At 35.4% G+C, this 14,933-nt stretch overlaps 1 protein-coding gene across 5 annotated transcripts in view; it reads right to left on the minus strand.

Moving 5' to 3' along the window:
- Nucleotides 1–14,013, minus strand: part of LOC106078663 (neuroendocrine convertase 1-like) — a 60,658-nt gene extending 46,645 nt beyond the window's left edge. For all 5 annotated transcript variants that reach the window (XM_056015439.1, XM_056015422.1, XM_056015414.1 and 2 more), the window contains exon 1: nucleotides 13,856–14,013. The gene's annotated coding sequence lies outside the window, so the exon portion shown is untranslated. The remainder of the gene's footprint in view (nucleotides 1–13,855) is intronic.
- Between the last annotated feature and the right edge of the window lie 920 nt (nucleotides 14,014–14,933).

A 14,933-nucleotide genomic window follows, 5' to 3' on the forward strand; every position in this document is an offset into this window, starting at 1 on the left:
AGATAGATAGATAGATAGATTGATTGATAGATAGATAGATAGATAGATAGATAGATAGATAGATAGACAGCCAGATAGACAGACGGTCAGATAGATAGATAAATAGATAGATAGATAGATAGATAGATAGATAGATAGATAGATAGATAAGATAGACAGACAAACAGATAGACAGACAGTCAGATAGATAGATAGATAGATAGATAGATAGATAGATAGATAGATAGATAGATAGATAGCGATAGATAGATAGATAGATAGATAGATAGATAGATAGATAGATTGATTGATTGATTGATTGATAGATAGATAGATAGATAGATAGATAGATAGATAGATAGATAGATAGATAGATAGACAGCCAGATAGACAGACAGTCAGATAGATAGATAGATAGATAGACAGACAAACAGATAGACAGACAAACAGATAGACAGACAGTCAGATAGATAGATAGATAGATAGATAGATAGATAGATAGATAGATAGCGATAGATAGATAGATAGATAGATAGATAGATAGATAGATAGATAGATTGATTGATTGATAGATAGATAGATAGATAGATAGATAGATAGATTGATTGATTGATTGATTGATAGATAGATAGATAGATAGATAGATAGATAGATAGATAGATAGATAGATAGATAGACAGCCAGATAGACAGACAGTCAGATAGATAGATAGATAGATAGATAGACAGACAAACAGATAGATAGACAGCCAGATAGACAGACAGTCAGATAGATAGATAGATAGATAGATAGATAAGATAGACAGACAAACAGATAGATTAATGTCTCGTCAGTTTCAACATAACTAGTTGATTTTAGCTTATCTGTTGTTTTTTCGGTTATTCATATAGACTTTCAGTGTATTGAAAGATTCCAATAGGCTCATTGACATTAATATAAGTACAAAACTACAAATGATATTTTATAATTATATTTATTTCAAAAGAAGATATTAACTTTAAAACTGAAGCCTACAGCTCAATGATGAAATGGTCATGTGTTACATGTGGTCACTTCATACATATAAAACTCACCAGTTTGTCTGAAATTTGATCTCGGCCAATAATGTCCACATGTTCCTCCATTACAAGACAATACTAGCGTAGAAATACAACATTATTCACTTTTGTTTCACATTCGCGAATATTGATCAAAGTTATTTTTTTCCTACTTTCCTCCCCTTCTTAGTTCATAATCTCAAACCAGATAATCGTTGCTTCTATTCATATTGCAATAAAGGACAACATATCCAGTCATAATGTAGTAACTACATGACAGTATTGGATACAACAGAAAAATATGCCCTTGTCTTTCTTGTACTGAAAGCAAGAGTAGACAAGAGCATCACTATATTAACATTTCTGAGATGGCTTGTCTGCCTTTGGTTGTTTTACCATTGCATAACTATTCGGACTGGGGATTCTTTACCTCCTCAGCGACAAACAAGCGGCGCTATGTTCAAAGATTTTTTTTTCCAGGGGGTACTTTGTTTCATTGTTAGTTCCCCTTACATTCAAGTAAAGACATATATAGAAAGCAGGACAAGCATTGAACAATGTGCTACACATTGCAGTTTACTTTTAAACTATCTTCAACTCTGAAGGAACATCCGAAACCTATAAAACATTTTACAAAACATTTTACAATATTGTACACATATTCAGTTCAAATAAAACATACATTTAAAACAAATAAATATGACTTATAATACACACGTAGGGCCTATTTTGTTATTTAAAGAACAAATGTCTGCAGATTCACTTGTTTCCTGGCTTTATATGACTCTAACTGAAAATAACTTAAAAAGAAGGTTACAAAGACAGTTTGTGTTGAAACAAAAACTCAAAAATCGGCCCCCGAAGTGGTCCACCCATGCAGGCAGAAAAAGGCAGGTCTGCATAAACCATTTGCATAAATGTGTTATAAATATGGTAAATGGTCGTTTCCCCTTCCAAAAAGCCTCCAGTGTTTGTTACTATTAATAGTGAATAACTGTAAAAATGGTGTATATTTATAAAAAAAAAAAAACTGCTTGCATAAGTGATTTTAAAAATTAGATTTTTCGCTTTTAGAAAAGAAAAAAGTAGCCGTTGCTGCCGAGGACAAACTCAGACGACGAAAAGAAAATCTAAATCGACCACCTGCGGACAATGGTTATGCTTGCCCTGAATGTGGCAAAATATGCAGGTCACAGCTGGGGCTGCGCATACTGTATTCCTCATTAATCTTCGGACTCGAAGACAAGCCTTTTTATTTGTCATACAAACTAAACCTAGATCTAGCTAGATCTAGACCTAGTTCTAGATCTAAATATAGATTCAAGATCTAAGTCTAGGTCTAGATCTAGAACTATAGAAATATAAATCATGTGAAACACAACTAATAGGACTAATTGATCATTTTTCAAAAGGTTTAGATGATAGTGAGCAAACAGATTTTTAGATTTTTCCAAGGCTTTTGACAAAGTTCAACACCATAGTTTGCTTAAAAAATTAAAATATTTTGGCATTGATGGTCCATTGCATCAGTGGATTAACAATTTTTGATAGGGAGAGAACAAACTGTAATAATAAATTGCTCTAAATCAACACCAATAACAGTAAACTCAGGTGTACCTGAAGGAACAGTCTTAGGTTCACTACTATTTTTAATTTACATAAATGATTTACCAAATTGCATTAGTTCAGGAACAAAAGACAGATTATTTGCAGACGATTGCATAATATATAGAACAATTTTTAAAAAACACAAGATACAGAAATTTTACAAAGAGAATTAGATGAATTACAGAAATGGGAATCAAATTGGAGCATGTCTTTCCACCCAGAAAAATGTCAGTTGTTAAGAGTGACAAAAAAACTAAAACAAATTAATTCCACTTATCTTATTCATGGTAAACCAGTAACACAGACTAAAAACGCAAAATACCAATAGGTGTTATAATAAATGAAAAACTGTCATGATATTGATGAAACTATCAAAAAATCAAACAAAGCATTTGGGTTTATTAAGAGACATTTCTATCAATCAAATAAGAACATAAAACTAAAATATTATTTAACCTTGGTTAGGCCAATAATAGAATATGCATCCTCTGTTTGGGACTCCTCAACTCAGAAAATACCCAGAAAGACACAGAGATAAAGGCCCATTCCTCGTTCCATATGCTAGAACACGTTTGTGCAAAAGCTCTTACTTCCCTAGCGCTATTAGAGCATGGAGCCTGAGCTAGCCAGGAAAACCATTTACCCCCGAAATGAAATACCCCCCCCCTGGGGGGGGGGGGGGGGGGACGGAGTTAAGTGACTGATTTTTGCTTTCATTTTGTTTACTTTAGGTGAGATTTTAATACTAAATCATCACTTACCACAGCACAGCCGAGGGGGGTTTGAGTTAAAAACCCTCTACCAGGGGGTTTTGAGATCTAAACAAACCCTATCGGGGGGTTTTGAGATCTAAACAAACCCTATCGGGGGTTTTGATATACAAATCCCTCTACCGGGGGGGTTTTGAGTTTAAAACCCCTTACCAGGGGCTTTGAGTTTAAAACCCCCTACAGGGGTTTTGAGTTTAAAACCCCCTACCAGGGGTTTTGAGTTTAAAACTCCCTACCAGGGGTTTTGCAGTTAAATCCCCCTCTACTATAAACAAAACTAAAAAAATGCAAACGACAATTCCAAATTCCAAGAAAACAGCTAAGGAAGATTTTAACTTTAAAACGGCCTCCAAAAATTACGATAAACCCCTTCTCAATATAACAAAAAAGCTTATTACACACTCACAATTCTATGAGTGTAGCCAAAGGGGTTTTGAGTTTAACCCCCCTCCCCTCCAGTTGGGGTTTGAAGCTAAAAAGTACCTATTCAATATAAAAAAAAAATCAAATTACACACTATAAAATCTATGAGCGTAGCCAAAGGGGGTTTGAGTTTAAAACCCCCTGCCAGCGGGGTTTGAAGCTGAAAACTACCTCTTCAATATTTAAAAAAAAAAGCAAATTACGCACTCAAAATGCTATGAGCGTAGCCAAAGGGGGTTTTGAATTTAAATTCCCCTCCTCCAGATGGCTTTTTCTTTAAAGTTTAAAACCCCTCCAGATGGTTTTGAGTTTTAAATTCCCCTACAGAGAGTTTTGAGTTGGAAACCTCTATCTTCAATATTATTTTAAAGCAAACTACAGTCACCAAATTCTTTGATCGTAGCTAAATGGGGTTTTGAATTAAAAAAAAACTCCAGAGATTTTTTAGTTTAAAACCCCTCAACAGATAATTTTGACGATAAAACTTTCCTTTTCGATATAAAATCTAAAGCGAAATACAGACATGTAATTCAAAGAGCGTAGTCAAGAGAGGTTACAAATTTCTACCAGTGACTTGGACTCCATTAATAAATTGTGAATAGTCTTCTGCCGAAATTGAAAAACACTAAATGTGGCTCAACAAAGATGGCTAAGACAGATTTTAGGAGTCAGTTATAGAGATCGGGTCTAAATCAAATAAATCATATGCCAAACTGGGAGTCGAACCCTTAGTAAGGTTGTGACAGAACGTCGCATGAGGTTTTGCGGGACATGTTCTCCGACAAAATTAGTTACGCATAATAAGAGTTGCGGAAACAGCTTACTGGAAAATGCGCCGAACGGCGCGAGAGGGTCTAAGCCAGTAAGAATAGCACATTAGGTTTTTTAAATAAAACATTTTAATAGCAAGATAATGCACTGTAGATACCTCAGAATATACATTTTGTTGGCTTTCAATACCAGAAATAGTGCTCGGCGGCGCTGCGAGCACCCCCAGACCCCTTTGCTGTCAAGGGCGGGGAGTCTACAAGTTTTCCACTAATTCCAGGAAGAACCTATTGTAGGGCACAATAAACGTCTTCCGAAAGGGCCAGAATGTAATAAAGATTAATTATGTACACACACACACACACACATATATATATATATATATATATATATATATAATTTGTTTCCTCGGGGGGGGGGGGGGTTTGAGCTTAACCCCGCCGAAAAAAAATCCTGGCTACGCCCATGATATATGGGCTCTATTTAGTCTTATTTAAACTGTCAAGTGTAGTACTATAATGAGGATATGTCAAATTTGTGCTCTATAAAAGTAGTTCGTTATATTTGAAACTTATAACTAAAACGAAGTTCGTATCAAAATTCTTTTTTAAAAACAACATTTGAATCAGTATTATATTCAATGAGTTAGTTAATAAATGGAAAATATATTTTATAATGATCCATTGCTACTTTTTCCATTGTGGCCTTAGATGCGAATTTTTGGTACCAATGCGCGAATCTATGAATGAAGCTTGAGTTGTATATGAAGAAGTCCATGACCTTTTTAAAAAGTTACCTCCCCTGAAGTTTTTCATTGAAAAGTGGTGTATTTTTTTTTTTTAAATCTGCTTGCGTAGATAATTTTAAAAATTAGATGGTTCACTTTCGGAAAAGAAAAAAGTAGCCGTTGCATCAGAACTTTGAATGGTCTAAAATATCATGATGTCCGATTTTCATTTTCTCTTCTAGTTTCTGAGATCTAAAAGGGACGGACGGACAGACAAGCCACACAAAACTAATAGCGTCTTTTCCCCTTTCGATGGCCGCTAAAAAAATACACTATTTTGTTGAAGGAGTGTTTATTGAGTTTATAATTTTGTTTAAAATAAATTGTAAAACAATCACTTAACTTGGATGATGTTGATGAGGTTTTATAAAGGGAGGCCTATTTATGCCCGGCTTAATGTCTGTAAGTAGCAAAATCTCTACCATAAATTTCTATTCTGTACAAAGACCCATAATGCAGAATCCGTTTTCGTAACTAGAATACACGGTATCCCTTTTCAAACATTAGTATAAGTTCCTGTTCCTATTTAGTGGATAGTTTAAAAAAGCTGCTCCTGTATTTGTATGGCTGCGGGACACACATATGAGACCCAAAGGAAAGCCCTTAGTGGAGACAGACGCAGGAGACAGAAAGAAAACTTAAATAGACCGCCGGCGGACAACGGCTTTGCCTGCACGATATGCGTTTGCGTAGTCGAAATCGAAGACATTGCCATTAGTATGGATTCATGTGTGATTGAGACCTGAGTATGTTTACATGCAAAAGAGCTCAACACTTAGTTGAGAATATCCAAATGAAGAATATCTTCAAATTTGTTGTACAGGTCTAACCATTTAGACCATTTAGACCTATAATGTTAAGTTTATACCCATATGTATTTTAATACTATATTTTAATGTGTGTTATTTTATTTGCATGCAGGTCTTTAGTGTACAATAAACAGATTCATATGGGCCTAAGTGTTGTCTTCCTTGTTTATTTCTTCTGTGTCCAAGCCACCACATTTCTATTAGATATACACATCTTCCTTGTTTATTTCTTCTGTGTCCAAGCCACCACATTTCTATTAGATATACACATCTTCCTTGTTTATTTCTTCTGTGTCCAAGCCACCACATTTCTATTAGATATACACATCTTCCTTGTTTATTTCTTCTGTGTCCAAGCCACCACATTTCTATTAGATATACACATCTTCCTTGTTTATTTCTTCTGTGTCCAAGCCACCACATTTCTATTAGATATACACATCTTCCTTGTTTATTTCTTCTGTGTCCAAGCCACCACATTTCTATTAGATATACACATCTTCCTTGTTTATTTCTTCTGTGTCCAAGCCACCACATTTCTATTTGATATACACATCTTCCTTGTTTATTTCTTCTGTGTCCAAGCCACCACATTTCTATTAGATATACACATTTTCCTTGTTTATTTCTTCTGTGTCCAAGCCACCACATTTCTATTAGATATACACATCTTCCTTGTTTATTTCTTCTGTGTCCAAGCCACCACATTTCTATTAGATATACACATCTTCCTTGTTTATTTCTTCTGTGTCCAAGCCACCACATTTCTATTAGATATACACATCTTCCTTGTTTATTTCTTCTGTGTCAAAGCCACCACATTTCTATTAGATATACACATCTTCCTCGCTTATTTCTTCTGTGTCCAAGCCACCACATTTCTATTAGATATACACATCTTCCTTGTTTAGCTTGAAAAAAAATATTTATCATTGTCATTTGTCATAAATTTGATTCAAATTATTTCCATAAAGGATTTATGACAGATAAATATATGTAGGCCTTTTAAAATTGATGATCACTTCGGCTGAAGTATCTCAAATCGATTGACACAATTTATTGCTCGAATCATATTTGATTGCGTCAGCTGTTGAAGGGTTAACACTGAAGAGTAACATTCTTTAACATTCATAGACACTAAGTTCAAAGTTGAACACCAATTAATGACCATTTATTTTAATATTTGTTGCATATTTCCAAGCATATTCTCTTTGTTAGATTATACTTTTCTTATACTTAACTGTCTATCAATATGATCAATATTATCATTAGGGTTTATTAAAAAGAAATTTCTATAAATCAAATAAGAACATAAAACTAAAATATGTTATTTAACCTTGGTTAGGCCAATAATAGAATATGCATCCTTTGTTTTGGGACCCCTCAAGAAAACATTAAGAAATTGGAACAGACACACAATAGAGCAGTGAGATTCATAACAAACGATAATTCACATTTGACTAGAGTAACACCTTTAGTAAAATCACTAAATTTAGAAAGCCTTCAGGACAGAAGACGCAAAAGTAAAGTAGCAATTACACATAAAATACTGAACCATAATGTTCAAATACAGAAACAAAATCTAATAAAATACTCTGAAAGACACAAAGATAAAGGCACATTCCTCGTTCCATATGCTAGGACAAATCTGTACAAATACTTTTTCCCTAGTGCACAGGAAAACCAGTGACTTAGCAGAATTTAGGTCATTGGTTTATATGCATGACTAAATGCATGACGTGTAGGACGTAATCATCTTCTTTTTTGAAGTAACGTCTGTATTATATAAGATAAGATAAGATAAGAATGCACGGAAATGGAGGAAAAAATAATGAGCAGAAAGGTCAAACTAATTACGATTTTATGAGCAGTTCAAGACGACTTTTGGGCCGCCGATCAGTTGTGCCAAAATAAAAGACTCTTTTGAATTTGCTAAATCTAGATCTCATTCAATGCATCATACGTGCAAGTTTAATGGAACTGTTGACTCGTAGATCTCATTCAATGCATCATACGTGCATGTTTAATGGAACGGTTGACTCGTAGATCTCATTCAATGCATCATACGTGCATGTTTAATGGAACTGTTGACTCGTAGATCTCATTCAATGCATCATACGTGCATGTTTAATGGAACTGTTGACTCGTAGATCTCATTCAATGCATCATACGTGCATGTTTAATGGAACTGTTGACTCGTAGATCTCATTCAATGCATTATACGTGCATGTTTAATGGAACTGTTGACTCGTAGATCTCATTCAATGCATCATACGTGCATGTTTAATGGAACTGTTGACTCGTAGATCTCATTCAATGCATCATACGTGCATGTTTAATGGAACTGTTGACTCGTAGATCTCATTCAATGCATCATACGTGCATGTTTAATGGAACTGTTGACTCGTAGATCTCATTCAATGCATCATGCGTGCATGTTTAATGGAACTGTTGACTCGTAGATCTCATTCAATGCATCATACGTGCATGTTTAATGGAACTGTTGACTCGTAGATCTCATTCAATGCATCATACGTGCATGTTTAATGGAACTGTTGACTCGTAGATCTCATTCAATGCATCATACGTGCATGTTTAATGGAACTGTTGACTCGTAGATCTCATTCAATGCATCATACGTGCAAGTTTAATGGAACGGTTGACTCGTAGATCTCATTCAATGCATCATACGTGCATGTTGGGAACTGTTGACTCGTAGATCTCATTCAATGCATCATACGTGCATGTTTAATGGAACTGTTGACTCGTAGATCTCATTCAATGCATCATACGTGCATATTTAATGGAACTGTTGACTCGTAGATCTCATTCAATGCATCATACGTGCATGTTTAATGGAACTGTTGACTCGTAGATCTCATTCAATGCATCATACGTGCATGTTGGGAACTGTTGACTCGTAGATCTCATTCAATGCATCATACGTGCATGTTTAATGGAACTGTTGACTCGTAGATCTCATTCAATGCATCATACGTGCATATTTAATGGAACTGTTGACTCGTAGATCTCATTCAATGCATCATACGTGCATGTTTAATGGAACTGTTGACTCGTAGATCTCATTCAATGCATCATACGTGCATGTTTAATGGAACTGTTGACTCGTAGATCTCATTCAATGCATCATACGTGCATGTTTAATGGAACTGTTGACTCGTAGATCTCATTCAATGCATCATACGTGCATGTTTAATGGAACTGTTGACTCGTAGATCTCATTCAATGCATCATACGTGCATGTTTAATGGAACTGTTGACTCGTAGATCTCATTCAATGCATTATACGTGCATGTTTAATGGAACTGTTGACTCGTAGATCTCATTCAATGCATCATACGTGCGTTTAATGGAACTGTTGACTCGTAGATCTCATTCAATGCATCATACGTGCATGTTTAATGGAACTGTTGACTCGTAGATCTCATTCAATGCATTATACGTGCATGTTTAATGGAACTGTTGACTCGTAGATCTCATTCAATGCATCATACGTGCATGTTTAATGGAACTGTTGACTCGTAGATCTCATTCAATGCATTATACGTGCATGTTTAATGGAACTGTTGACTCGTAGATCTCATTCAATGCATTATACGTGCATGTTTAATGGAACTGTTGACTCGTAGATCTCATTCAATGCATTATACGTGCATGTTTAATGGAACTGTTGACTCGTAGATCTCATTCAATGCATTATACGTGCATGTTTAATGGAACTCTTGACTCGCGACATAGGCGTGAAACATTAAAGACGGTCAACAAATCTTGGGTGGTGCCCCAACTGTCCAACAGCCTAGGTGAAGGTGTGCTATATATCTTGGCGATGCACTGTCCATGAACTGGTTTAGTTATCGACTAGTATGCTCATGTACATTAGGTCCAAATAAAATTAAGTAGCCTTTGCCACGCCCCCCCCTTTTCCCAAAATAAAATTATGAAACAAATTTAACAGCAACAATAATAATTTCAATTCCGCTATTCTGATGATCTGATCTATAAACTATCCAAACCTATCACTTCCAGCTGTCTATCCAAACAGAATTTAATCACTTTCTATTCACAATTACTTGTCACTAGAGATATTCAAATAGAAGCGTGGAAGGAGAAAGTACTCTTTTTTAGTGGCCCCCGAAAGGGGAAAAGACTCTATTAGTTTTGTTTGGATCTGTCCGTCTCATAAACTAGAAACGATATTGAAAATCCGACATCATAATATTTGAGACCAATCAAAGTTCTGATGCAACGGCTACTTTTTTCTTTTCTGAAAGCGAAAAATCTCATTTTTAAAATGAAGTAGACAAGCAGTTTTTTAATTTAAAAAATACACCATTTTTACAACTACTCACTATTAATAGTAATAAACACGAAACATTTAACTAGACAATACTCCGTAACTCACTTCTGAAGAATTTCTACTCTTGAGGTTTTGAATAAGAGATTGACCCTTTACAAAACAATTACATCAATTAGATAATCATTATAAGACATCAGTTAGGCCAAGTTCCCATCTTACTTACAATTCACTTTCACCTATGCCTTGGTCTGCTGGACCGTTGGGGCACCACCCAAGATCTGTCAACCTTCTTTCTCCATTCTTCTCTGTCATTTGCCTTTGATAGAATTTCATTCTGATATTCTTTCTGAAAATATTGAAACCTGCCTTTTTACCTGCCTGGGTGGACCACTTCGAGAGCCGATTTTGAATTTTTGTTTCCACACAAACTGTCTTTGTAACCTTGTTTATTGTTCGTTTGATTTTATTTTAAGGAAATAATCAGCCAAGTAAAAATTAACTTTTTTTTTCTCCCCTTTGTGGTACATCAACAGGTAAAAAAAAACACAACAATACCTCCAATGCCTCCATGATTAAATGGATGACTTCTGTAAGAGCGATTACTTTACTTAATAACTAATGGATGATAGATAAAAAAATGGAATATTTTTTCCCAATCTGAGATCCCACTCCTCTAAGCTCGCCAAAGAAGATCCCTTTGGCATGCGGTCGTCTCCCATGCGGAATAAGTGTCCGACCCAGTGGGGGAGGGGGGGGGGGCAAACGGCACGAACCAACTGACTACAACAAGAAAAACATTTACAAGTTACAACACTTTGTTTTTAATGAAACATAGAGTATGATTTTTTTCTCTTAATAACTACTAAATGTTGGATAAAAAAAACAATGAAACAATGTATAGAACACGACCGTGTTGCCAACTGTAAGATAGAAAGTATTGGCGGTAAAATGCGAAAAAAAGATGAAAAAGAAGAAAACAACGTAAACATTTTCTGACCTGTCGAAATTAGGTTATATTTTTTAAATCTCCATTTCTTGGCTTTAGCCCTCACCTGCCCTCCTCAAATCCGGCCCTGTCTTTGACTTTGAACATTAAGGACTATATTTCTCGTAACGCATATCTTTTGGCGATCTGCATATTTTGTTATATATATGCTGCAAACAAAGCAGTTGTCCTCCGAATGTCTACTTTAGGTAATATAAGAATGAATAAATTTGAAGAAAAAAAAATTTGTTTTTTTTTAAAGTCATGACATATATCCTTAATGAACTGTGCTGACCTAGTGAGGGATGACTTCACGGAATGTCCTCACACACATATAGTTTCCTGACCTAGTGATACTCTACCAGAACTCGCTCATTCCTACACACTTAAAGGTCAGGACTATTAGACCGAGCCATTTCACAACACTATGGCAGCATATATTAATCTAGACATAGCAGAGTGCTTCTAGAGGTGATAATATATAGCAATAGAAATAGCTGTTTAGTACTTTAATAGATCGTTGCTTTAAAAAAAAAAGTCACATATTGATGTATATTTGCAAACAGAATGTCCATAGTTACGTCATCGGCTCTGAGAATGTTTCAACTATTTCGGAAAGTAATTTTAGAGTGTATAAATAAAGCAAAGTATTTGTTAACTAAAAGATGTATAGGCTAGTGACAGAGAAACAGTGTTTAAAGAAGTCATCAATGCTTCTTTTAAATAGTACACATTATATCAACTTAGCAACTACACATTTCCGTTTTCTTGCAGAAATCTTAGTCTGTGTGTGTGCATGTGTGTGTGTGTGTGAGAGAGAGAGAGAGAGAGAGAGAGAAAGAGAGAGAGAGAGAAAGAGAGAGAGAAAAAGAGAGTGAAAGAGAGAGATTTATAACCGCAGTCCGAATTGTGGAGTGTGTGGCAGAGTGGCTAAACATGCTTGGCTAACTATCAAGGGGGGGGCATGAGTTCGAATCCCAACTCGAGCCTGGTTGTGTTTGCTAAGCCTTATAGGCAGCACGCACCGACACACCCCCCCCCCCCCAACTGGTCCACAAAAGAGATTGGACCATATCGTTTTGAGCATGCTATAATCATGAAAGTTGCGCTATACAAATTGTTCACTATATGATAAGATGGACATAGTTGGATACTTCTAACTTACGTGAACACCATCTCTATCTTACTAAGTACAAGAGCAGCATGTGTGAGTAGAAACCTATTTCATTCAATCAAGTCACTTCATTCATACATCTAAAGGCTCTCATCAATGTAGTCAAATGTACTTAATCCAACAATGTAGTCAAATGTACGTAATCCAACAATGTAGTCAAGTGTACGTAATCCAACAATGTAGTCAAGTGTACTTAATCCAACAGGAAAGAGTTAATAATGATTTTTGATTGTGAACTAGCTGATAAATGTTCATGTATTTAATATTTCTGAAATTACCACGTGACCTTTTCGTTTTCAGTATGGTTTCAGTAGGAGTTTGTGACGTCATGAATTACTTTCGCCCATGAGTTGCATCCCTTTATGACCCAACTAATGGTCTACTACTTCAACCCACTGCTATTGCTTTGTTTCATGTGATGACGAGCTAGGAGGATAACGTCACAGGGCCTGGCCTCGGGTCACCAGAGTAGATTATTAATGTCCCGTCACTGATTCTGAACCCGAACTGAGAGAGTTATAATTTTGTTTCCACTATATCAGTTGCTTATTATTGTACTTACTAGTACAGTATAATAGACAACACATGACCTCCTTATGGCTACTAAGTACCACTGATTTAGAATTTGAACCATCATGTGTTATATATGTAAATAAGCATTACTAAAGATAACTAAAGATTGTGTCTATAGCAGAACGCTCGTTTGTATGAATTAAACGTGAATGTTATACTTTTTAATGTATGTCCTATTTAGAGTTGAAAAAGCCCTACGCTTTTGAGATATGGGGCCCTTTATAAGTCACTATATTATATGTCATTACGAAATATTTCTTGGGGCCCTAAGCTATAGCTGCAGTATAGCTTGTGTTGCCTATAGGTAAATTTGGTCTTTTTATGAAATCCAATAGATTTCATTTGTATTCTGATTATTTGTTATCACTATGGTTTAAGTTCATTTTAATGTAACTACATTATAGGTTTCGGTCATCAAAATATTTGTTTAACCTTTTCTCTTAACTTGAAATGACATCTACTTTGTAATTCTCCTTTGGGCGTTTATGCAAGAGTTAAATTTCAATCCAAGTAAAATAACAAACTTTGTATTGTTTTATATTATTGGTTTTCTTTTGAACGAAACAAATACGTTGTTCTGTTTGTTGACAAGAAACAAGGCTCTGACTAGATGTGATCACTTACCTTGTACTACAGTAACACCTTGCTGTGAGGTCTATCCATCCTGTGTACAACATTCTCGTGTGGTCGCTAGAGAACTCTTCCTATTTGTATATGTCCACATCCAGCTGTCAATTGTCCCAAAGAATTATTTTATTAAACACCTGTGGCTGTGAGACGGTGGTCCTTCCATTGATTATTTGTTCATTCAGACACCTACATGCACGCACACATATGCAGATTTTGTTGTATCTCACATTCTCGCGCGAACACACACACACACATACCCATGCGCACATAATTAGCTGTGGTTGTGAGTCGCCTATTTGCTGTGAGTGTTGAGTATTATAGTTTCTGGTTTCCAGTTAAGGTTTGGCACAAGTTTCTATATAAGCTTGTAGAACGCTTCGGTACATTTTTAGAATACTGGAGTGGTCCATTTTAAATCATTAGTGAACATCCTTTCGAGCCAGGAACATCCTTTCGATCCAGTCTTTGACATTTCTTTATACGTTGGTTCACCTGATGGAGGCATTCGATGTTTTATTTCTTTTGTTTTGTTTTATTTCAATTAAAAAAAAAAATCAAAACCACGTCTGACACCAAATATACAAGAGATGAGGATGACTACCTGGTGTAGTGGTATGCGTTTCGAGCTGTCGTTACGACGGTCCCGAGTCCTGGAAAAAGTAATAATTTTCCCTTTTGAAGAAACATGCGAAATTTATAGAATAATCCAAAGTGTGACACCAAATGTCAACGTACTTTTAACAGTAGCTTGCACTCTAAACTCTTATCTTATAAATTACAGACGTTCCTTTAAAGAAGAACATAATTAGGCCTACGTCCTTAAAAATGTTAATTGCTTTTTTATAACTAAATCTTAAAGGCATCATAAAAAAATGTGTTAAGTGTTAGAAATAGCGACGCACAATAGGAGACGGAATTTTTCATTACATATTACACACATATACACAATCTTTCCAAACTCACCTTTTTATTGTAAGCCTTAACGCGGTCTCGTGTAATGGTTTAGACAGCAAAGGGGAGCCTAAGATTGTAACGAGTTTTTTTTTAAATCTCAAGCCATTATCTGTCAATA

The sequence above is a fragment of the Biomphalaria glabrata genome, chromosome 1, assembly GCF_947242115.1.
Source record: "Biomphalaria glabrata chromosome 1, xgBioGlab47.1, whole genome shotgun sequence".
Taxonomy (NCBI): domain Eukaryota; kingdom Metazoa; phylum Mollusca; class Gastropoda; family Planorbidae; genus Biomphalaria; species Biomphalaria glabrata.